Below are 23,268 nucleotides of genomic sequence, written 5' to 3' on the forward strand. Positions count from 1 at the left end.
CAATGTGAAAGGGAAAGGGTGTAATGACTTCGGGCAGTGGAGAGATCACTTTGTAAGAACAGTAGTGCTCAAAGGGGAATAAGATAAAGTTACACATAACATCTAGATTGAGCTTCTTTCTAGAGCATATTTGTCAAATACAGCAAGATCTGCCTTTGTTAAAAAAAAAAAAAGTTTTCCATTAAAATTAAGCATCTTGTTTTCTGTGGTATACAGACATGTTCCTTTTAAGCCCACACCTGGGGAACCTCAAAGAATTCCAAGAACATCTTACTACAAAAGGGACAATTCAGGTCCTCAGAACAGATCACAGGTATGGGACGTGTGATAACTCTGTGATTAGGACTGAGATTGTTAATTCTGCTAGGTATTCAATTCACATTACACAGGCAAATAAAATAAAGTAATCGGCACAGCCTCAACATTGTTTGTTTCATGTCTTTGTGCCAGAAGTTTGAATGAATATTTAGAATATAGAGAGCTAATAAATATCATCTACAACAAGTCATGTTTATTTAACTATGCTTCTAACCTATTCTCTTCACACATGCAAAAAAATACGACATAATACCACATTTTTCACTAACTTTTGAAGGACACTCAAAGTTGACTGTGAGGTTCATCTTTTTGTGTTAGGGTTGTCACACTGCTATTATACCTTACATCCACAACAGAAATTGACACTCACTTGTCCCCTATATCTGTATCCTGTGGCCTTGGGTGTCAAGGGAAAATATTGCTTTGCACTGTTGTACTGCTTTGATTTCTCTTTCCTTTCTCATTTTCTTTTTCTTTCTTTTTCTTTAAGATTTTTACATATTTTTGAGCCACAGGAGAGAACCCAAACACCTCTCGACACAAAATTAGTTCCTGGAAATTCCTAATTAACATGGAGAGAATATTTTCTCTTTACTGGACTGGAACTTTCTACTGGGAAATGCTTTTTTATCCCAAGTTTATTCTAGAAATATTTTAGTGTAAAAGTGACCTGTTTGAATCATTAAGGAGTAATGACAGCTCAACAAAAGATTCATTTCCAGTCCTGCTTCAATGGTAAAAAACAACAGGAAGCCTCCTTCCATATTGCTGATATGACTGCCTCCAAAAACATTAAAAGGCATCTATACTTTTAGGTACTTATTCTATAGGAAAACATTCTGTTTCAGAGAGTTTAGGCCATTCTGATGACTGCTTTTTTTTTTTTTTTTTTTTTTGGCCCCACTTTTCATGTAGAAAATATTTTGCCAAGATATTGCATGTACTTTTTGGAAATTTGGGGACCTAATGTTCCAAAAAAAATATGTTCATGTTAGAACATTTTAAATTTATATAGAAGATAGAAAATCTCTCTTCTAAGTGCATAAGTGTGTATATATAGTGTGTGTCGTTTATACATATACTACATACATACATATATACATCTGTGCATATGGATATATCTATGTATCTCTCCATCTCTCTAGGATATAAGGTCAGAGATGACTGTCCCATGTCACCTCAAATAAGTGCTGATGGCCAGGTGCCGTGGCTCATGCCTGTAATCCCAGCACTTTGGGAGCCTGAGGCAGTTGATCACTTGAGGCCAAGAGTTCGAGATCAGCCTGGCCAACACAGCAAAACCCTGTTTATTCTAAAAACACACACAAAAATAGCCAGGCCTGGTGGCTCATGCCTGTAATCCCAGCTAATTGGGAGGCTGAGGCAGGAGAATCACTTGAACACAGGAGGTGGAGTTTGTAATGAACTGAGATCATGCCCCTACACTCCAGCCTGGGCAACAGAGCCAGACTGTCTCAAAAATAAATAAATAAATAATAAATAAATAAGTGCAGATGTATTTTAGGGATACATGTGAGCTAGAATTTGTAGTAGAAAGCCCTCAGGGGCATAGAAAACTCTATATTTTTATCATGGTTATAGTCATGTGATTTGTCTATTCTGATAGACTATTCCTAATCCTTGTAGAAATTAGGGTAACTTAACACAATGGAAGTTCCACTCAAGAATCAATGCAGATATCTGATAGTGGCAGGAGGCAGACAAATGCCCCTGCAGATAGAGGTGGGTCTCCAGTGACACCTCACCTCCAAGCCAAAGACAGTTTAAAGCCAGAAAGCCAAGCTACAAGTCAAATCCACAGACCGGATTGAGAACCTGTCTTCCCATTTGGCGTGCTTTTCTCTGATTGAAGCCCCACCCTTCACCTATTTTACATATACCTACCCTTTCCTAATTGGTTTTCTACACACTCCCAGGCACACACCTTTGAGTGGTGCTTCTGCTTTAGCCTTTTTCGAATACTCACAAACTAATCAGCAGACACTCCCTTATTCTGAGCCCATAAAAGCCACTTTATGAGCCCATAAAGCTCACACTGAGTGAGCCCATTCAGCCACCCTGGGAGAGAAACCACTCAACTACCGGGGGTGGGAGACCATCCTTATGTCCACTCTCTGCTGACAGCTGTTCCGTCACTCGATAAAATTATTCTCTGCCCTTCTCACCCTTCAATTGACAGCATATCCTCATTCTTCTTGGATGTGGGACAAGAGCTTGAGAACTGCGAAACACAGGTACAAGATATAACACAGGCAAGCTGGGGCTCAGCAGCAGTCTGAGCTGCTGTGCCAGCCAGACTTGGCCCAGGTGAGCCGAATAGATGGGGTGCTCCCTGCTGCAAGCCTGGCAAAGGAGCCAAGAAAAATCCTGCATCATAGCCACGTTGCCAAGAAACATTCCTCCCATGGTGACTCAGGAAACCAGGCTCCTTCCTTCTTGGTGCTTTTTGGTCTCTTAGGGCTTGAGGTCTTTGGTGTCTAGCCTGTGTGAAAGGATAAAGAAAGAGGAGTCACTCCCACACCCTAAAGATTCCAGCCCAGGGGTAACACACACTATTTCTGTGGATGCAAAGAAGACTGGAAAATATTGACCCAGTCTGGGCAGCTGCCTTCCAAGGATGATAACTCATTGTGGAAAAGGAGCTACAAAGCCAGAAGTCTCTGTTACATAGCGCTGTGGCCCATTGGTTTCCTTGACGCTGTTTCACTTTTTTCTATTCCCCCTTCCACTTGCTCATTGCTCACACTCCTTCATGACTTGGGTTTGTCCTGATTCTTCAGGTGCCTAACTCTGCCTCTCAGTGCCCTCTAAATTTTTTGAGTGTCTACTCTCAATTCTTTGACTCTTCTCTATTTTCCAATTTGAATTTCAGAAGGAGAATCTGATTGTTCTATTTGTCATCTTTTTATCCATGATAGGCTACTCTTTGGAATTGGTGTCTAAATGTCTGGTGTCCACCTTTAGTCTAATTAACTGTGCTTTTATTCATGGAGAGGTGGGGGGGGTGGTACTTGAAGTTTTTCTTGGAAAGAACTGTGGCCATCAAGGTTTTACTTGTCTATTATGTTTTTTTTTTTTTAGTTCTCCTCCCCCGACACACACTTATCACACATCAGATGCAGTGTAATAGAATACTAAATCCTTGTCATAGACTAAAAAGAGACAACATTCCAAGAAATGTTAAGGAAGCACTTAACCATGTGGATTTCTTTATTGGATTCCTGAAGCTTCTAATTCCTTAAGCTCCACCAATGATTTCACTTACAGATGACAACTAACATTCTTTTCTCCATGTACAGATTTAGCATTTTAGTTTGGGGAATATGATTCCTTTCTTTAGTCTTCAGCCACTTCAGGAAGAATATATCCAAGTTGGAAGAAGAAATTCTGATTTATTGTGGTTTCTTTAAAAAGAAGGAATCATGGCCAGACGCGGTGGCTCACGCCTGTAATCCCAGCACTCTGGGAGACCAGGGTGGGCGAATCGCCTGAGGTCAGGAGTTCCAGACCAGTCTGGCCAACATGGCGAAACTCTGTCTCTACTAAAAATACAAAAATTAGCTAGGTATGGTGGCAAGCGCCTGTAATCCCAGCGACTCAGAAGTCTGAGGCAGGAGAATCACTTGAACCCAGGAAGTGGAGGTTGCAGTGATCTGAGATCGTGCCACTGCACTCCAGCCTGGGCAACAGAGTGAGACTCCTTCCCCACCCCCCCCCAAAAAAAGGAGGAATCATAGCATCATAGCATTCAACTTGTCTGTGAAATACATTACTGCACATTATGGTTATAATTAGAAGCTTAGTTATTTTGAAATGTCTTATTGATAGGTACCATTGATTGAATGTGTTCTTTCTGTTGGGCAGTGCTTATTGTTTTCAGTCATCACAATTTTCCCAGATAAATGTTTTAATCTCTTTGTTCAAATGAAGAGGTAGTAGTGGTTCAAAGGGATGATTTTACTTGGTCTAAGACACACAGCTAAATACAGACCCTAAAAGTTAAATTTATGTCTACCTCAAACTCCTGTTTCTACTATATATTCGTAGCCTCTCAGTTTGGATATCTTACACTATCTTGCTATTTCCCAAGTATTTACTCCAAATAAAGAACAGAATATAATATAAAGTCAACCAATATTCCCTAAGCAAGAGATGCAGTAGCAGCAGTTTCACAAAGACTATCTCATTTATTCCTTTAATAATCCTGGGCAGGAAATTATTAGCAGTCCCATTTTATAGCTAAGAAAACTGAGGCTCTGAGGATTAAGTAACTTGCTTGGGCCACAATCTGTAAGTGGCACTATCAGGACTTGAATAGTGATCTGGCACTAATTCTGGAGCTCTTCCTACCTCCAATTTTTTATTAGTTAATAAAAATAATTCAGAGAGACAATAAGTGCCTTGCATTAGCATCCCACAGTCATAACCCCTCAGGTAGTGCTCCATATATGTAATGAACAAATTAATGGATTTACCTCCTACATCTGATGGTGAACTAAAATTATCACTAATTTTTTTTTCCTGCCTTTCCTTCCTGTTTTCCCTTTGATTTGTGATACACATAACTGGAAAGCCTGTTAAAAGATAATTTTCAAAAAACGATAAAATCATGACTCTCACACAGATACAAATATGAAGACATATTAAAGAATGTCTGTTACTGCTATAATACGAAGGAAAGAGGCAGATATCATAACCAGTTCAAAGGAAAAGTCAAAAGAACATAAATGTATATGGAATATACATAAATGTATAAAAGAATGTTGAGATGAATTGTAAATGGAGACGAAACTTTTCCACCAGGGAGGTGGTAGTGTTCAGTTAACTATATCCTAGAAAGGACACTGCTATCAGTTACCTATAATTTACAGAGTTACCAAATAGCTCAAAGACGGTGAACAAACAGGGCTAGAACTGGGCAGCCAGACAGGTGTGCTATAGATGATGAATATTTTTCCATTGAGATATTTGTATTTTAACAGGCCCTTAATGTAGTAGAGAAGCTCATTTAGAGTATTACATGCAGTAGATGATAGACAGGTTGTTTGAAATAAACATAATAGGACTAGTCCAATATATAGTAGATGTATGAATGAATGGGATGTTCTTTTCTATGCTATTTCCGTATTCTGTGTAAATGATCAGTAACGAACATCCTTGTAGAGCTGGCAAACACACAGAAGCAGCCAACATAGAGAGAATGGGCCTGAAATGCTGCTACCCTGAAGAAAAAAAAATACATATATATCAGCTCATCCTGGTTCCGGCCTGGGGCATGGGTGGGGGGTAAAGGATTAGAGTCCCTTGGTCCTGGTCTGCCATACATAAAGGGTCTCAAATTTACACTTAAAACGTCAGTGACCTCCAAATGAGGTTACACGGTCTCAGCTATACACTCCACGGAATGAAGAAAGAAAAAACACATCACGCAACTTTCAACATGTGTCTCATTTCCAACCACAATTGCTTGGAATTTAAAGCTGGCATTTTTAAAAATCCTGCAAGTAATTAGCAAAATTATATTTATGTGTGTCCCTCGTGTGTGTATATATATTAAGCACATTAATTTGTACAACATAACACTTCTTGCTTCCACATTTCATTTTTCTTTTTGTAACTTATTAACCAGGAGGCTCATAAACGCAAGTGGCCTTGACTCTCCCAGAACTGAGAGGACCTGCCCTGGCCCGAAGCCAAAGGCATTTTCCCCAGCAAATAGCTGGACTTAGGATCTGTTTAACAAAGCTCCTTTAAAAGTCCTTTGGAGTGCGCCGGCCGGTGACACCCAAGAGGCGACCCCTCCGCCCTTCCGCTTTTGGAGGGTGGGCGGCCGGGGGTGGGGGTCACAATGGCCAGCGTCCCCGGAGGGCGCCGGCTTCCAGGTGCGGGTGGGGCTGCGCGCCCCGCCGGGCCCGGAGAACTTTCACTGGGCGTCCGCGGCGCGCAGACAATGGGCCGGGGAAGCGCCTTATCGCGGCGCGCAGGCCTTCCCCGAGCGCGGCGGGAGGCGGCGGCGCTTCCGCGGGCCCAGGGCCGCCAGTCCCCCGTTCCCCGGTCGCCCGCCGCCCCCTAGCCAGGCCCCGCCGCCGCCGCCCGCTGCTTCCTCCCGCTCTTCCTCCCTGCGACCTCGCGGCCTCCTGGCGAGGCGCGGCCGGCGGAAAAGCTTGGTGGGGTGGCCGCGGCAGCGACACGCGCGGCCGGCCCCGGGAAAACAAAGGGGGGATGTGTGTGGCCAAGAGTCCGGAAATGGGGCGCCGGTGGGGGCCGGGGCGGCGCAGCTCTGCCTCCTGGAGCCTATTGTTTGCCGGCTGCACATGCACACGCGCTTAACAAGAAATTAACACATCCTGCCGCCGCTTATCTATCCATCGATGGCCAAACAGACGGCGCAGTCACTTTGCACGGAGAGGGCTTTTAATGTAATGACCAGGCCGGAGAAGAATATCTCAAGCCCTTCGTAGAAGTTCCTCTTTGTTTCCATACGGCCCTTGATACCATTTGTGATTCTCACGCTACTATGACAGCTTTTTAAAAAATGTATTACTTTTTTTGGTAGGGGGCGTCTTTGAATTTCTTAAAAGGGGGCATTCTGAAGATCCCTTGCCTAACACATTTTTTTTTCGTCTTTTTGGTACTAATTCTAAAATGATGTAGTTTTATAGTGTGCCAGGCACTATTCTAAGAGTTTCAACTGTATGAACTCTTTACGCTCCTTAACAACCCTGTGAGTTCCGTGGTATTTTTATCTTCATTTTCTAGATGAGGAAAGGAAGACATAAAAGAAACCACGCTGCTAGAGAGGTAGTAAATGAGGCAGCCCGGATCAGAATCCTGGCTTGCCAGCTTGAGTCCATACTCTGAAATGAAGCCTTCCAACTTATTTTTTCACCTCTGGGTTGCCATGATTTGGGTTTTAATTTAATTTTTTTTGATCACTGAAGTGCAGGACGTTTGTCTAGCCCTTGCTGTTCCTGAACGGGTTATCTAGGGAAGCTTGTAACCGAGCCGAATTTCATAGATCAGAGGAGCAAATGACTTCATTACGCATATGCTTTGCTGTATTAATGACTGTCTGCACGATTTAGGATTTAGGCTGTCTCTGGGTTTTTGATGAAGGGCTGTGGAATTGAAGTGGAATTTGTCGTTTCTATGAAAGGGACATGTTGTCATGTCTATGGCAAGTATTCAAGCAAAATGAGCACCAATAAATTTGAAACCGATTAATCAACCTGGACAATAAGCCAGAATTTCCATTTTCTGGAAATTTTCATCCAAGTTGGGTGAATGTGGCCTAAATTACCCTTTAATGAATGATTGGGTCTCTTTTGTGTAAAGCTGGGCCCTGTGTGCTGTTCTAGAGAAATGCCAACCCAATCTCCTACATTATTCAAACCCCCCGCCCCCCAACCCCAGCAGGTGAGGTCACCCCAGTTAACTCATGCTGAATTCTCAGTAAGGTCCAAATGCTCTTTGGGGACAGAGGATGCACGGATGAATAAGACACTCTTCGTACCTAAAGCAGTAACTCACTGAAAGACAATGACCAATAACTAAAATTCGATTTGATAAGTGCTATATAATATGGGGGAAGAATACACATGAGAAATCTCATATGTGTACTTTCACCTTGGGGTCAGATTACTACAGAGAGGTTCAAATGTTGGCTGGGCGTGGTGGCTCATGCCTGTAATACCAGCACTTTGGGAGGCCGAGGTGGGTGGATCATTTGAAGTCAGGAGTTCCACACCAGCCTGGCCAACATGGTGAAACCACATTTCTACAAAACATACAAAAATTAGCCAGGTTGTGGTGGCGTGTGCCTGTGATCCTAGCATCCGGTGGAGGCTGAGGCATGAGAATCACTTGAACCCGGGAGGTGGAGGTTTCAGTGAGCCGAGATCCCACCACTGCACTCCAGCCTGGGCAACAGAGTGAGACTCTGTCTCAAAAAGAAAAAAAAAAAAAAGGAGAGATTTAAATGCTTCGAAACACTCTTGTCTTTTACAAAGGAGCTAAGAAATCATTTGTTTAACAAATGTTTATTGAACCCCATTTTTGTGGCAGGTACTGTTTTATTTTCTTTTCTCCCCCGAGACGGAGTCTTGTTCTGTTGCCCAGGCTGGAGTGCAGTGGCGTGATCTCAGCTCACTCTGTCTCCCGGGTTCAAGTGATTCTCCTGCCTCAGCCTCCTAAGTAGCTGGGATTACAGGCGCCCACCACCACACCAGTGTACTACCCAGTGTACTCTTCTACTCTTGCTTACAGTAGAGGAGACATCTGTCTTGCATGTAGGATAATTCCATCCCTTCCCACCACCCACCCCAAAGATCCACTTGATGACATCTTGGACACTCAAAGCCATCTTAAATTCTACATGCCTAAAATGTACCTCGTAACTATCCCTCCTACATCTGATTATCCTGCATTTTTCCCACTCTCAGGAATGACCTTGCCTTTCATCTGGATGTACTCACAAGCATGGTGGAAGGCAAGGAGGAGCAAGTCACACCTTACATAGATGGCAGCAGACAAAGAGAGAACTCGTGTAGGGAAACTCCCATTTTTAAAACCACCAGATCTCATGAGACTTATTCACCAACATGAGAACAGCATGGGAAAGACCTGCCCCCATGATTCAATTACCTTGCACCGGGTCTTTCCCACAACACATAGGAATTCAAGATGAGATTTAGGTGGGGAAATAGTCAAATCGTATCACCCATGTTTCAGGGAAGTAATAAAAGGAAAGAGATGTTGTAAAAGTATAAGGAATGGAGTCCAAGGAAGTAAGAAACAGTCAAAGTCAAAGTGGTTACACTTCAAATGGAGAAAGATCATGTGTAATGGTTAGAGAGAACATGGCTAAATTAGTAAGCCAGTGATGGCTTGGGCCAGGGATGGTCAATGACGGGAGTGAATGAAGTGAAGTAGAAAGGAGGTCATTGGAGATGAACAGCTTACGATGTTGAGTGCTCAGACTCTTGGATAGTCTTCCACACACAGACTGGATTAACTCAAGATGACAGCAGGACTGGCAATGAAAAGGAAGACTGCCAGTCATGTGCTGTTATTTTTGAAGACAGGGAGTGGCGAACAGGTCTCTCAGTGGCAGCAGCAAATAGGGAGGAATGCGGCATAAGGAAAAGGCAGGATATTCAAGAAAGGGGGGCGTAAAGCAGATGAATGATAAGTTGAAAACATTTTATCTCTTCTGCTGCCCTCTTCCTGCCTCCACCAGATTCTGTCCCTGAGAAAATCAATAACATATGTAAATATTTGCATCTTTGAAGTATTTCAGGAAAAATTTTTCGTCATCATTTTTTGAATTTCAAGTTTTATTTTAGCTACAAGGAGGACATGTGAAGGTTTGTTACATGGGTATATCGCACCCAGGTAGTGAGCCTAGTACCCATTAGGTAGCTTTTCAACCCCCCTCCCACCTCTAGTATTCCACAGTGTCTATTTTTCCCATGTTTATGTCCATGTGTGCACAATGATTAGCTCTCACTTGTAAGTGAGAATGTTCAGTATTTGATTTTCTGTTCTTGCATTAATTCTCTTAGGAATATGGCCTCCAGCTCCATCCACGTTGCTGCAGAGGACATGAGTTCATTTTTTTTTTTTTTTTTTTTTTTTGAGACGGAGTCTTGCTCTGTCACCTGGGCTGGAGTGCAGTGATGCGATCTCGGCTCACTGCAAGCTCCACCTCCCAGGTTCACGCCATTCTCCTGCCTCAGCCTCCTGAGTAGCTGGGACTACAGGCACCCACCACCATGCCCAGCTAATTTTTTCTACTTTTCATAGAGACAGGGTTTCACCGTGTTAGCCAGGATAGTTTTGATCTCTTGACCTCGGGATCCACCCGCCTTGGCCTCCCAAAAGTGCTGGGATTACAGGTGTGAGCCACCGCACCTGGCCAAGTTCATTCTTTTTTATGGCTGAGTAGTAATATATCACATCTTCTTTATCCAATCCACCATTTATAGGCACCTAGATTGATTCTATGTCTTTGCTATTGTGAAAAGCATGGTGATGAACGTATGAGTGCATGTGTCTTTTTGGTATAATGATCTATTTTCCTTTATGTGTACACCCAGTAATGGGATTGCTGTGTCCGATGGTGGCTCTGTTTTAATTTCCTTAAGAAATCTCCAAACTGCTTTTCACAGTAGATAAACTAATTTACATTCCCACCAGCATTGCACAAGTGTTCCCTTTTCTCTGTAGCCTCATCAACTCTGTTGTATTTTGACTTTTTAATAATAGCCATTCTGACTGGTATGAGATGGTATCTCATTGTGGTTTTGATTTCCTTTTTTCTGATGATTAGTGATGTTGAACATGTCTTTATATATTTGGTGGTCACTTGTATGTCTTCTTTTGAGATGTGTCTGTTCATATCTTTTGCACATTTTTAATGGGGTTATTTGTTTATTGCTTGTTTAAGTTTCTTATAGATTCTGGATATTAAATCTATACTAGATGGTTTGCGAATTTTTTCTCCCATTCTGTGGTTGTCTGTTTACCCTGTGAATAGTTTTTTTTTTGTTTTTTGTTTTTTTGCTCTGCAGAAGCTCTTTAATTGATTTAGATACCCCTTGTCAATTTTTATTTTTGTTGTAATTGCTTTGAGGGATGTAGCCATAAACTCTTTGCCAAGAAGTGTATTTCCCAGATTTTCTTCTAGGATTTTTTTAGGTCAAGGTCTTTTGTTTAAATCTTTAATTCATCTTGAGTTAATTTTTGTATATGGTGAAAGGTAAGCATCCAGTTCATTCTTCTGCATATGGCTAACCAGTTATCACAGCACCATTGAATAGTGTGTCCTCCCTGCATTGCTTATTGTGGTTGGTCTGTCAAGAATATATAGTTGCAGGTGTGTTGCTTTGTTTCTGAGTTTTAAATTTTGTTTCTTTCTTCTATATGTCTGTTTTTGTACCAGTACCATGCTGTTTAGATTACTGTAGCCTTATAGTATAGTTTGAAGTCAGGCAATGTGATGCCTCCAGCTTTGTTCTTTTTGCTTAGGATTTCTTTGGTTATTCGGGTTCTTCTTTGGTTCCATATGAATTTCAGAGTAGTTTTTTTTTTTCTTTTTCTAATTCCATGAGGAATCATATTGGTAGTTTGATAGCAGTAGCATTGAATCTGTAAAATTGCTTTGGGCAGTATGACTATTTTAATGACATTGATTCTTCCAATCCATTAGCATGGAATGTTTTTCTAATTATTTGTGTCATCTCTGATTTCTTTCAGCAATATTTAGTAGAGTTTTCATCTCCTTGGTGAGCTGTATTACTAGGTATTTCATTTTCTTTTGGCTATTGTAAATGACATTATGTTCTTGATTTGACTCTCAGCTTGAACGTTATTGATGTATAGAAATACTACTGATTTTTGTTCACTGATTTTGTATCTTGAAACCTTGATAAAGTTATTTATCAGTTCCAGTAATGTTCTGGCAGCATTTTTAGGGTTTCTCTGTATAACATCATATTGTCAAATGAAGAGAGATAGCTTGACTTCTTCCTTTCCTATTTGAACATCTTTTATTTCTGTCTCTTGCCTGAATGCTCTGGCTAGGACTTCCAATACTTTGTTGAATGGAAGGGGTGAAAGTAGGCATCCTTGTCTTATTCCAGTTTCCAAGTAGAGTGGTTCCAGCTTTTTCCCATTCAGTATGATGTTGGCTTGAAACATAATGAATGTTTCTTCAATGCCTAGTCTGTTGAGGGTTTTCATGAAGAAGGGATGTAGGATTTTATTGAAAGCATTTATCAATTGAGATGGTCATACGGTTTTTGCTTTTAATTCTGCATATGTGGTGAATCATCTTTATTGATTTGCATATGTTGAACCAACCTTGCATCCTAGGAATAAAGCTTACTTGATTGTGGTGTATTCATTTTTGCTGTGCTGCTGGATTCAGTTTGCTACTATTTTGTTGATGATTTTTATGTCTATGTTCATTGGGGATATTGGCCTAATGTTTGCTTTTTTTCATTGTGTATATGGTGTAAGGTAAGGGTCCAGTTTCATTTTGGTATTAGACTGCTGCTGCATTCATAGAATGAATTAGGGAAGAGTCCCTTCTCCTTAATTTTTTGGAATTGTTACCAGTTCTCTTTTCTATGTGTGGTCGAATTCGGCTGTGAATCCATCTGATCCAGGGAAATTTTTTGACCGGTAGGATTTTTATTACTGACTCAATTTCAGAAATTGATGTTTGTCTATCCAGGGTTTAAATTTTTTTTAATTCAAAATTGAGAGACTGTGTGTTTCCAGGATTTTACCCATTTCCTCTAGATTTGCTAATGTCTGTGTATAGAATTGTTCACAGTATTCTTTGAGAATCTTTTTTATTTCTCTGGGAACAACCGTAGTATCATCTTTGCTATTTCTGATTGTACTTATGTGCATCTTTTCTTTTTCTTTGTTAATCTAGCTAGCAGTCTATCAATCTTGTTTATTTTTTTCAAAGGACTAACTCTTGGTTTCATTGATCTTTTGTATGGATTTTTGCATCTCAATTCTGTTCACTTCTTTGCTAATTTTAGTTATTTCTTTTATTCTGCTAGCTTTGAGGTGTTTTCCTTTTTTTTAGTTATTTTATCTACAATTTTAGATTGTTAATTTTAGATCTTTCTAACTTCTTGATGAAGTTAGGGCTATAAGATGTTTAGGGCTATAAAATTTTCTCTTAACAATGCATTAGCTGCATTTGAGATTGCAGTAAAATGTGTCCCTATTTTCATTAATTTCAAATAAGTTTTTATTTCTGCCTTAATTTCAGTGTTTGCCAGGAGTTATTCAGGAGCAAGTTATTTAATTTCCATGTACTTTTGTAGAGAGATCTTCCTGATATTGATTTATATTTTGCTGCACTGTGGTCTGAGAGTGTGTTTGGTATGATTTCAATTTTTTTAATTTATTGAGACTTGCTTTATGACTGAGCATGTGGTCAATCTTAGAATATGTACTGTGTGCAGATGAGAGGAATATATACTCTGTAGTTGCTGGGTGGAGTGTTCTGTAGGTGTCTGTTAGGTCCAGTTGTTCAAGTGTTGAGGTTAAATCCAGTTACTTTGTTTGTTTTTTGCCTCAATAATCTGTTTAACACTGTCAGTGGGGTGTTAATCACTATTGCTGTGGTTGTCTAGGTTTCTTTGTAGGCTAAATAGAACTTGTTTTCCGAACGTGGGTGCCCCAATGTTGGCGCTGCATATATTTAAAATAGTTAAGTCTTCTTGTTACATGGTACCCTTTATCATTGTGCAATGGCCTTCATCATCCTTCTTAATTTGTATTGGTTTAAAGTCTACTTTAACTGATATAAGAATTGCAATTCCTGCTCTTTTTTTGTTTTCCATTTGCATGGTAGATCGTTTTTCATCCCTTTACTTTGTGTTTGTGGGTGTCAGTACATGTGAGACAGTTTCCTGAAGATAGCAGATGGTTGAGTGTCTTTTTATCCAGTTTGTCACTTTGTCTTCTAAGTGAGGGTGTTTAGCCATTTACATTCAGGGTCAGTACTGATATGTGAGATTTTCATCCTTTTATTATGATTTTAGCTGGTTATTATGAGACTTGATTGTGTAATTGAGTTATAGTGCCTGTAGGCTATGTGCTTAAGTTTTTTTTGTGAGTGTGGTAGTCAGTGGTGTTTCGATTACATGTTTAGCACTGTTTTAAGGATTTCTTATAAGCCTGGTCTAGTTGAAGCAAATTTTTTTAGTGCTTGCTCCTCTGAGAATGATTTTATTTCTCCTTCACTTGGGAAGCTTAGTTTCGTGGGATATGAATTTCTTGGTTTGTATTTCTTTTATTTAAGGATTCTGAAAATATGTCCCCAGTCTATTCTGGCTTGCAAGGTTTCTGCTGAGAGGTCTGTTGCTAGTGTAATGGATTTCCCTCTGTATGCAACTTGACCCTTCTCTCTAGCTACCTTCGGTTTTTTTCTTTCACCTTTACCTTGGTAAATCTTATATAATATTAGGCAGAGTTCTCTGTATTTCTTGGATTTGCATGTAAACCTCTCTAGTAAGATTAGGGAAATTTTTGTGGCCTATATTCTGAAATATATTTTCCAAGTTGCTTGTTCTCGCTCCTCTCAGGAATACCAATGAGTTGTAATTTTTTTTACATAATCTCATAATCTTCTCTCCAAGGTTTTGCTCATTTAATTTTTTTTTTATCTTACTGAGTTGATTCAAAGAACTTGTCTTTGAGCTCTGAGATTCTTTCCTCGATTTGATCTATTCTCTGTTAATACTTCAGAAAGTAAAGTATAGTATTATGAAATTGTATTCTGCAATTCTTGTGGTGAGTTTTTTTCAGCTCTAGAAGTTCAGTGTGGTTCTTTCTTAAAATGACTATTTTGTCTTTCAGCTGTTGGATCATTTTTCCAGATTTCTTGAATTTCTTAAACTGGGTTTCAACTTTTTGCTGAATCTTGATGAGCTTTCTTGACATCCAGATTCTGAATTATATGTCTGTCATTTCAATCATTTCAGACTGGTTAAGAACTATTGCTGAGGAGCTAGTGAACTCATGAGAAGGTAACAGGACACTCTGGCTTTTTTAATTGCCAGAGTTCTTGCTGATTCTTTCTCATCTGGGAGTGCTGGTGCTCCTTCAACTGTGGTATAAATTGCGTATAGTCGGTTGGCTTCATTTCTGCATGCTTTCAGGAGGCCAGGACTCTGTATATGATCTTTATTTGTGGGTGAATTAGTGTGCTTAGTTTCACAGGTGTATATATTAGCAGCATAATTTTTGGTATTTTAGTTTGGGCTGTGAGGCAGTAGATGGCAATTAAGAGCAATGGCCAGCAGCTAGGCTAATACACAGCTGCATGCCTCTTTTGTACTTTCTTGTGTTCATAGGCGTGTTCTGTGGTGGGGTGGAGAGACAGATGGCCCTGCCAGGCCTGCTCCTGGGCCTTGAGGGGAACTTCTCTGGTCACTGGTGCCCCATCTGCATTTCTTTTGTGAGAAGTCCCAGGCTGCAGGGTTCCCTAGGGCTGAGGCTGTGGCAGGGAGACAGGCCACACCCTCTGTGGACCAGCCCTGTGGAGGGAGGCATGCTCCATTAACATCCTGGCCCAGGAAACTGCACATCTCACCCCTTCAGTGCTCTGAGAGGCTCCTCCTCTGCTCAAATGCTGGCCACAGATTTGGGCTCAGTACTCCTGAGCTATGAATCACAATCCTGTGGGCAACAGGATGTCCTGTGACTTGGAATCAGGCTCCAATTGCACTGGGAAAACCAATGTGTTCCCAGGTTACCCAAAAAGTACTCTGGTGGAGCTATGCGTTCAGACTGGGCTGTGAGGCTGCTCTATGCACCCGCTCCTACAGGGTGGCTGGGCATGGGCCTTGAGATGGACCAGCGGGCAGAAGGGTTCTCAGAACAGATGTGCCCCAGTCCCACAGGAGAACTGGCCATACTCCCCCTTGGCTCAGTGGTCAGCTGGGGTGACAGCCTTCCAGAGGCAGATGGGGTACCCTGGGGGATTGATGTCTATGACCACACTCTGCCAGAGCTTTTCAGTATACGAAAGCTCCCAAGCTCCACACTGTCCAAACACCTGTCTCTGTTTGTTCCTCAGGGACATCCTAATACCAGCTCACACATCTATGGGGGGTGTGAGGCCCCCTGTATCTAGGATCCCAGAGGTCTTCAGCAAGAGTGAGGTACCCCTCAGTTCCCTAACTCATCTCTTGCCCAGGAGCTGTTAAGGGCCAGGAACTACTAACCCTAGTGTTAAGCGTACCCCACACAGGGTTCCCATCTCCCTCCCTTTTCAGCATGGGCTTCAGCATTACCTCTATCCACTCTCAATGTTTTCTCAAAAGACCTGCCCAAATTACGTTGGTTTGTTTGACAATTTGATCTCTTTTAGTGGGAGCAGCACTTTCTGGCTGCATCTAGTCGCCATCTTGTCTTGCGTCTGTCTTCATATTTTATTTTCGAAGACTGACAGACGTCATTGAACGGTTAGTTCTCAAAAGAATTACGTCAATTATGTAAACTGAAGGGACTGACAAACAGCATTGGATAAATACCATAACCTTTGTATTTTATATTAAATGGAAATTTGTAAGTGGGATTTTTGCTTGGAATGTGACTCCTTTCTTACGTTATCAGTTCCATTTCAACAACTTTTCTAATCCTTCAAAATCTCGCCTTCCTGTGAATACATATGAGATACCCCTTTCCCACCATGGCTGCTCATCTCTTATTCTTGTATCTTGTTATATCTTATTTGTTACATATTCTTGTATTTATTTGTTATATAAAGGAGATCCACATTGTGAATTAATGAACTCAGTGTTATGCCAAATTTTACTATTCATAGCACATTTTTCATGTTTCTGGTGGATATTTTTAAGTAACTTGATATAATAGATTAAAATGTACATATTTCAAAAGAGAGAAAAGGAAGCAGTAGGAAATAAGACAGAGGAGGGCCTTTGACAAGATGGCGGCAGGAGGCAGTGGCGTTGGTGGGAAGCACAGCTCGAAAAGCGATAACGATTCTGGTTTCCTGGGGCTGCGGCCCATTTCGGCGGACCCAGCGCTGAGGCGGCGGCGGCGAGGCCCAGGAAATAAGAAGTGGGGCTGGCGGCGGCTTGCTCAGGAGCCGCTGGGGCTGGAGGTTGACCAGTTCCTGGAAGACGTGCGGCTACAGGAGCGCATGAGCGGTGGCTTGTTGAGAGAGGCCCCAAATGAAACACTCTTCTTCCTGGACACCGGCTCCAAGGAAAAAGGGCTAAGAAGAGAACCAAAGTCCAGAAGAAGTCACTGCTTCTCAAGAAACCCCTTCGGGTTGACCTCATCCTCGAGACACATCCAAAGTCCCTGCCCCCAAAGACGTCCTCGCCCACCAGGTCCCGAACGCCAAGAAGCTCAGGCGGAAGGAGCAGCTATGGGAGAATCTGGCCAAGCAGGGCGAGCTGCCCCGGGAGGTGCGCAGGGCCCAGGCCCGGCTCCTCAACCCTCCCACAGCCGGGCCCCAGGACACCGTGGAGCGGCCCTTCCACGACCTCTGGGCCTCAGACAACCCCCTGGACAGGCCATCGTTTGGCCAGGATGAGTTTTTCCTGGAGCAGACCAAGAAGAAAGGAGTGAAGCGGCCACCACGCCTGCACACCAAGCCGTCCCAGACACCCGCCGTGGAGGTGGCGCCTGCCGGAGCTTCCTACGACCCGTACTTTGAAGACCACCGGACCCTGCTCTCAGCGGCCCACGAGGTGGAGTTGCAGCGGCAGAAGGAGGCGGAGAAGCCGGAGCGGCAGCTGGCCCTGCCCGCCACAGAGCAGGCCGCCACCCAGGAGTCCACGTTCCAGGTAGCCGTGCGAGGGGCTGCTGGAGGAGTCGGAGGGTTCGGGGGAGCCGGGCCAGGGCGAGGGGCCGGAGGCTGGGGATGCCGAGGTCTGTCCCACGCCCGCCCGCCCGGCCGCCACAGAGAAGGAGACGGAGCAGCGGCGGCGGCGGGAGAAGGCTGCGCGCAGGCTGCGGGTACAGCAGGCCGCGTTGCGGACTGCCAGGCTCCGGCACTGGCACCAGGAGGTGTTCCTGCTGCGCGGGATCAAGGCCCAGGTGGCCCTGAGGCTGGCGGAGCTGGCGCGGCGGCGGAGGCAGCGGCAGGCACGGCGGAAGGCCGAGGCTGACAAGCCCCGAAGGCTGGGGCGGCTCAAGTACCAGGCACCTGACATCGACGTGCAGCCGAGCTCGGAGCTGGCAGACTCGCCCAGGACCCTGAAGCCCGAGGGCGACATCCTTCGAGACCGGTTCAAGAGCTTCCAGAGGAGGAATATGATCCAGCCTCGACAGAGAGCCAAGTTCAAACCCAGGTACAAGGTGAAGCTGGGGGAGAAGGGGGCGTTCCGCGAGATCTAGTTGTAGCTCCCATCAGAGGCCGGAGCCTCGCCTTTCAATAAAAAGTCCCTTCTAGCTAAAAAAAAAAAAAAAAAAAAAAAAAAAGAGGAGGAAGAATTGCAAATAAAATGGCAGGCATAGTTCTAAGTGCTTTACATATGTATTCACAGTAATCCTTCGAAAATAATACTATTATTGGCTTCATTCACATGAGGAAACTGAGGCTCAGAGAGAAAAGTTAGGCAACTTTTCTGGATTAAATGGTTAAGTGGCAGAAACAAATATAAACTAATAAAATCCAATTTTAGATGCAGTATAACCCTGCTGTCCAGTTATACAGATAGGTAGAATTGGTGAGATTGAGGAATTATCAATAGAAAACAAAGTAAAGAGAATCACAGAGAAAAATAAGGCAGGAGAGGCAGAGAACAAGTTAGACGCCTAGAACATAAGAATAGAACATGTTGGAAAACTTGTAGATTTAGGGATAAGAGAGACCTTGGTTGACATGAAAATTAAATGACTTAGCTGAAGGATGATTAATTATCCAATTAATGCTTGTTTTCTTCCTTTCTTTCTGAATTGTTAGGTGAATTATCCTTGCCATACTATGTACATTTTCTTCCTTGAGGAGAAATCTCCTCATCTCAACTGTATTGTGCTGAGAAATATAGAGCCAGAATGCTAATGCAGAGGTGAATGATCCATTTACAATCTGCACCAAGTGTGCAGGCTTTTGTGTTTGTTCATATGCCTCTGTGTGTGTGTGTGTGTGTGTGTGCACATGGGTGAGCGTGTGTGTGTTGATGGGATGGGGGGTTATGCTTCCATCCCTTTATTTAGGACAGTTCTTTTCTCAGGTGAAAATATACTGAGTGGATAGAAATCTCCTCTCATTATTTCTGTGTATCATTGCTCTTCTGCCTCAGAGGCTCATCTAGGGATAGAACTGTTGTTGACCAATATTCTTCTTTGAACTCTGCATCTACTTTTGTATGTTTTTGAATACAGCAGTAGGAAAGTGAAGTTGGAAAAACAAAAGTTCATAGTTTTCTGCTTTCATACTCCTAATTTGAGCTCACTAGGTTTTTGTTTTGTTTTTCACTAAATCTGAATTAAACAGAATCGCTAGGTTTTTCTTATTGTTTCACAAGACCTGTACAGCATTAGAGTTAAACACAGTCACCAACATTAACTTATTACCCAGTGAAAACGTTTCTGTGTTTAACATTCCAGATAGACATCACCAAGTCCTAGATTGATAGGAAACCTAGGAGTCATCTGGGCCAACCTCCTGTCTGAGGCTGGATTCCCGAGACTCATCTTGAAAACGTGAAAAAGGACTCGCTATTTTACAAGACAGACCACCTCATCAATAAAGAGTTTCACTTCAAATCCAAGAATGTGAAGAATTTAAAGGGATTTCAGTAGTCATCAACATTCCCTATCCTTTTCATAAGATCTCTGGCACTCATCATGCATTCTACTTGAATTTTTTCAATAATAGGACACTGACTAATGTGTGAGACAAGCCTAGTATTTCTGTAAGTTTCTCCCATCTCTGTTCTTGTGACCTCTTCCCACACCTAAAAATCTCTTCTCTTAAGACCATGTGTTACTCATTTTATTAACCATTCCTCTTTCAATATTATTTTAAGATCTCTCATTGTCTAAATTGTCATTCTCTGCATGATTTATGTAAGGTATAGAAAAAGGAATTTGGCACAGTAAATACCTCAGGTGTGTTTGACAAATACCACGTAAGAACACGGGGTGGAGAGTTAGGGCTCATCTACTCACCAGCTGTACAGCTTTAAAATGATCACTTAGTCACTTTCAAATACAGAGCATTCTTTGGGGTTGTGCTGGGGCACAATTTAGCCAAAACATTCAAGAATATCACTGTTAAGTCTCTTAATATAGATATTCAAGTTTTTAAAACACAGCGAAAATGTGTGTGATTCATTTGTTTGGCTGCTGATGTTGTGTGTTTGGTTTCATTTTGTATTCACTGAAACTGCAGGCTCACATGATACTTCCAGGTAACCAAAGCCTTGGGTTTTTTTTAATTCACCTTTTCAGATTAACATGAAGCAAATTTCACTCTTTTTGATGTGCATTAATAACCACTAACTCAATCAGGATATTAAAGAGTCTGTCACCATCCCCATTCTCCTGTGCCACTCTAGAGTGAACACGCCACCCTCCACCCTCTACCTGGCAGTTCCTGGCAACCACTGATGTATTATTTTCCTGTAAATTTGCCTTTACTGGAATGTCATATGAATGGAATCATGCAATATGTAGTTTGTGTCCATGTCTTGGCAACTTTGGTAAAGTTGCTATAACCATTGTGTACACACTCTATGTAAGCATAGATTTTATTTCTTTATGGTAAATGCCACAGAACAGTTGCTAAGTAATATATGCTTAGCTGAATAAAAAACTCAAACTATTCTCCAAAGTGACAGTATCATTCTGCATTCTGCATTCCCACAAGCACATACGAAGAGATATTATTTAATTATTATTTTAATATTCGTGAGATGAGTGCAATGACCTCTTTTATTCCTGTTGTTGGTAATTTATGTCTTTTCTCTTTTTGTTAGGGTAGGTTGGCAAAAGTTTGATACATTTTGTTGATATTTTCAACGAAACTGCTTTTAGATTTATTTTCTCCATTTTCTGTTTTTAGTTTTATTGATATCTTCTCTACTGCTTCTTATTTCCTTTTTTAATGCTTTTTCTAGGTTTAGTTTGCTCTTTATTCTTTAACTTCCTGAGGTGGAAGCTTACATTATTGATTTTTAGATATTTCCTTTTTCCTCTTATGTGCATTTAGCGCTTTACATTTCCCTCTAAGCATTTCTTCCGCTGCTCCCCACAGATTTTGAGAAGCTATACTTTTATTTTCATGTATTTTACAAATATTTTAAAATTTATCTCTAAACTTCTTATTTGACTCATGGCTTATTTAGAATTTTTATTAATATAAAAAGACACGGGGATTTTACAGCTATCTTTCTGTTACTAATTTCTTGTTTGAATCCATTGTGTTCAGAGAATGTATTTTGGTTTCCATTCTTTGATATTTGTCAATGTATGTTTTATGGCTAAAGGTGTGGTCTATTTTCATAAATCTTCTATGTGCTCTCACGATTATGATGTATTCGTCTGTCATTGAATGGAGTGTTCCATAAGTTACAATTAGATCAAATTGATAAGAATGCTGTTCAGGTCTTCTATATCTTTACTGATAATCTGCCTCCTTGATCTACCAATTATTGAGAGATGGGTGTTAAAGTCTACAAATATAAACGTTGAATTCTCTATTTGTCCTGTAAGTTATGTCAGTTTTTGCCTATTACATTTTAATTAACTGTTGTTAGAAGCATAAAAGTTTAGGATTGTTATATCTTCTAGAAGAATTTACCATTTTATCATCATGCAATGTCCCTCTTTATCCCTAATCACATGACTTGTTCTAAAGTACTTGTTCTTTGTTTGAAATTAATATATCTACTCCTACCTTTGTTTGATTAGTGTTAGCATGTTATTTCTTTTTATGTCCTTTTACTTTTTTTTTTAATTTTACTTTAAGTTTTAGGGTACATGTGCACAACGTGCAGGTTTGTTACATATGTATACGTGTGCCATGTTGGTGTGCTGCACCCATTAACTCGTCATTTACATTAGGTATATCTCCTAATGCTATCCCTCCCCCCTCCCCCCACCCCACAATAGGCCCCGGTGTGTGGTGTTCCCCTTCCTGTGTCCAAGTGTTCTCATTGTTCAGTTCCCACCTATGAGTGAGAACATGTGGTGTTTGGTTTTTTGTCCTTGCGATAGTTTGCTGAGAATGATGGTTTCCAGCTTCATCCATGTCCCTACAAAGGACATGAACTCATCCTTTTTTATGGCTGCATAGTATTCCATGGTGTATATGTGCCACATTTTCTTAATCCAGTCTATCATTGTTGGACATTTGGGTTGGTTCCAAGTCTTTGTTATTGTGAATAGTGCCACAATAAACATACGTGTGCATGTGTCTTTACAGTAGCATGATTTATAATCCTTTGGGTATATACCCAGTAATGGGATGGCTGGGTCAAATGGTATTTCGAGTTCTAGATCCCTGAGGAATTGCCGCACTGACTTACACAATGGTCGAACTAGTTTACAGTCCCACCAACAGTGTAAAAGTGTTCCTATTTCTCCACATCCTCTCCAGCACCTGTTGTTTCCTGACTTTTTAATGTTCACCATTCTGACTGGTGTGAGATGGTATCTCATTGTGGTTTTGATTTGCATTTCTCTGATGGCCAGTGATGATGAGCATTTTTTCATGTGTCTTTTGGCTGCATAAATGTCTTCTTTTGAGAAGTGTCTGTTCATATCCTTCGCCCACTTGTTGATGGGGTTGTTTGTTTTTTCTTGTAAATTTGTTTGAGTTCTTTGTGGATTCTGGATATTAGCCCTTTGTGAGATCTAATTAAACTAAAGAGCTTCTGCACAGCCAAAGAAACTACCATCAGAGTGAACAGGCAACCTGCAGAACGGGAGAAAATTTTTTTTCTTTTTTGAGACAGAGTCTCACTCTGTTGCCCGGGCTGGAGTGCAGTGGCGTGATCTCGGCTCACTGCAAGCTCCACCTCCCGGGTTCACGCCATTCTCCTGCCTCAGCCTCCCGAGTAGTTGGGACTACCGGCGCTCGCCACCACACACGGCTAATTTTTTGTATTTTTTAGTAGAGACAGGGTTTCACCGTGTTAGCCAGGATGGTCTCGATCTCCTGACTTCGTGATCTGCCTGCTTCGGCCTCCCAAAGTGCTGGGATTACAGGCGTGAGCCACCGTGCCCAGCCTGTCATTTTACTTTTAACTTATGTGAACTTTTATATTTAGAGTCAGTTTCTAGTAGATACCATATTGTTTTGTTTTGTTTTGTTTAATCCGACTGACAATCTCTTTCTTTTATCTGGTGTGTTTAGACAAATTCACATTTAAAGTGATTATCGATATAGTTGAATTAAAGTTTAACATCTTT

At 41.6% G+C, this 23,268-nt stretch overlaps 1 long non-coding RNA gene and 1 pseudogene across 1 annotated transcript in view; both read left to right on the top strand.

Annotated features, from left to right (window-relative positions):
* The first annotated feature begins 16,822 nt into the window (after window positions 1-16,822).
* Window positions 16,823-18,258, top strand: LOC453669 (ribosome biogenesis protein NOP53-like; annotated as a pseudogene).
* A 3,164-nt stretch (window positions 18,259-21,422) lies between these two features.
* LOC129137169 (uncharacterized) overlaps window positions 21,423-23,268 on the top strand; it is a 37,995-nt gene continuing 36,149 nt past the window's right edge. Inside the window, exon 1 of the long non-coding RNA XR_010151521.1 lies at window positions 21,423-21,562. This is a non-coding gene — a long non-coding RNA (uncharacterized LOC129137169). The remainder of the gene's footprint in view (window positions 21,563-23,268) is intronic.

Source organism: Pan troglodytes, chromosome 16 (genome assembly GCF_028858775.2).
Source record: "Pan troglodytes isolate AG18354 chromosome 16, NHGRI_mPanTro3-v2.0_pri, whole genome shotgun sequence".
In the NCBI taxonomy this organism is placed as follows: Eukaryota; Metazoa; Chordata; class Mammalia; order Primates; family Hominidae; genus Pan; species Pan troglodytes.